The sequence below is a fragment of the Bombina bombina genome, chromosome 2, assembly GCF_027579735.1.
Source record: "Bombina bombina isolate aBomBom1 chromosome 2, aBomBom1.pri, whole genome shotgun sequence".
In the NCBI taxonomy this organism is placed as follows: Eukaryota; Metazoa; Chordata; class Amphibia; order Anura; family Bombinatoridae; genus Bombina; species Bombina bombina.
In genome coordinates this window covers 470,419,790-470,422,289 of record NC_069500.1, presented here as the reverse complement: position 1 = coordinate 470,422,289, position 2,500 = coordinate 470,419,790, and the positions used below count along the sequence as shown (strand labels likewise).

The 2,500-nt window shown below is 40.2% G+C and overlaps 1 protein-coding gene across 1 annotated transcript in view; it reads right to left on the bottom strand.

Moving 5' to 3' along the window:
* Positions 1 to 2,500, bottom strand: part of GLTP (glycolipid transfer protein) — a 196,776-nt gene that overhangs the window by 148,429 nt on the left and 45,847 nt on the right. The window lies entirely within an intron of this gene.

Sequence of the window (2,500 nt, the reverse complement as noted above, 5' to 3'; positions counted from 1 at the left end):
GATATATTAAAAATATAAAAAAAGAAGCAAAGCTCTTGCCTGATTACTTACTCCTGCACCCCTTGCATAAGCAGCTAAATCTGTATATACAATCATTTAAAAAATGATAAGTTATCTTGTAAAAGCTACTGTACATTTATAATAATGCAGAGCAGGCCAGTGATTTAAACTAGGCATGGGCATTCGGCAGCTAAGGAACAATCAACACCTTGTAAATACAAGACATTTCTGTTGTGTTGCTACAAAATAACATTTTAGCCAAGTCTTAATGTTTTTAAAACAAATGTACATACTTTTAATAGCAATTATTTTAAATTGCCAAACTCCACCCACAATTTGTTTTATTTGGAGGAGTCAATCTGTGTTTTAGTCCAGACAACAAGACTACTCAAAGTCATGAAGTTAGCATAAAGCAAATTGTTTTACAGTTGTCATCAGCTAAAGTTAATTAGGGACAGGTATATATCAGAGTTAGCTTAACTATAACGATATCAGAGTTAGCCTAACTATAACGATATCAGAGTTAGCCTAACTATAACGATATCACTCCTCTCCACAGCTGAGTGTAACAAACTTGCCACTGTACATTTTTGTCCTTCTAATAGGTGTATTTAGACTTATGATGTTTTATTTGACACAATACAGTATGTAGAAGGACGTACCAAGATGACGTCAGATATGAGGAGAATGCTTAAATTTGTCCTGTGTGTAGGTAGAATCATTCGTTTTGTTCTATATCCCTTGAAAAAGTCTGCCTGTGAGCATAGGAAACGCGTAGGGAGGAGGTACCTACAGGTAACGTCAGGACTGTGCTGAACAGTGGAAAGTTTGTTACACTCAGCTGTGGAGAGGAATGTGAAACCAGGTGCTGCAGGTCGGCGTCTCTGAGATCCCCTTGAGGAGTACAGCAGGCTAAATCATCTGGCCAGTGGACAAAGTGTTTCTTTCACACTGTTATCTGGTAAGTGTGTTTTTTTCATTTGTGACTGGCCGTAAGAATAAACGATACTGTGAATCGTGAATGCGCTGTGTTTCTCTCTTCTTTTCCGATATCAGAGTTAGCCTAACAACTATAACGCTAACAGAGTTAGCCCAACGCTAACAGAGTTAGCCCAACGCTAACAGAGTTAGCCCAACGCTAACAGAGTTAGCCCAACGCTAACAGAGTTAGCCCAACGCTAACAGAGTTAGCCCAACGCTAACAGAGTTAGCCCAACGCTAACAGAGTTAGCCCAACGCTAACAGAGTTAGCCCAACGCTAACAGAGTTAGCCTAACGCTAACTATATCAGAGTTAGCCTAACTATAACTATATCAGAGTTAGCCTAACTATAACTATATCAGAGTTAGTATAACTATATCAGAGTTAGCCTAACTATATCAGAGTTAGCCAAACTATAACTGACTATAACTATATCAAAGTGAGGGCAAAATAAATACTGAAAATATATTGCAAAGTTGTTTCACTATACATAAACATTTTATATACAAATCTCAAGTTGTTTAACAGGGTGAATAAAAATCAATAAAATTAAAAAGAAAACCTATAAATTATGCTTACCTGATAATTTTATTTCCATCGTGGGGAGGAGAGTCCACTGCTTCATTCATTACTTGTGGGAATTAAGAACCTGGCCACCAGGAGGAGGCAAAGACAACCCAGCCAATGGCTTAAATATCTCCCCCCCCACTCCCCTCATCCCCCAGTGATTCTTCTAAGGGAACAAGGAACAGTAGGAGAAATATCAGGGTATAAATGCTGCCAGAAGAATATATTAAATTTAGGTCCGCCCATCGGAGAAACGGACAGGGGCCGTGGACTCTCCTCCCCACGATGGAAATAAAATTATCAGGTAAGCATAATTTATGCTTTCCATCTAAAGGAGAGGAGAGTCCACGGCTTTATTCAATTCTTGTAGGAACATATACCCAAGCTTTTAGAGGACACTGAATGAAACCGGGAGGGTAAAAGGCGGACCCTTAATCTGAGGGCACCACAGCCTGTAGAACCTCCCTCCCAAAAACAGCTTCCGCAGAAGCAAAAACGTCAAATTTGTAAAACTTTGTGAAGGTATGCAAGGAGGACCAGGTAGCCGTCTTGCAAATCTGCTCCATAGAAGCCTCATTTTTGAAGGCCCAAGATGAAACTACCGCTCTAGTGGAATGAGCCGTAATCCTCTGATAGCCAAGCGGATCAAGCTCCTCAGCCAAAAGGACAAAAAAGTAGCAGAAGCCCTCTAACCCCTGCGCTTTCCTGAATATACGACCAAAAGTGATTTAGATTGTCTGAAATCCTTTGTGGCCTGAAGATAGAACTTCAAAGCGCGAACCACATCCAGATTATGAAGTAACCTCTCCTTAGGAGAAGAAGGGCTAGGACATAAAGGAACAACTATTTCCTGATTGATGTTATGGTTAGACACCACCTTGGGGAGAAACCCCAAGCTTGTGTTAAGAACAGCCTTATCCGCATGAAACACCAGATAAGGGGGGCTCATATT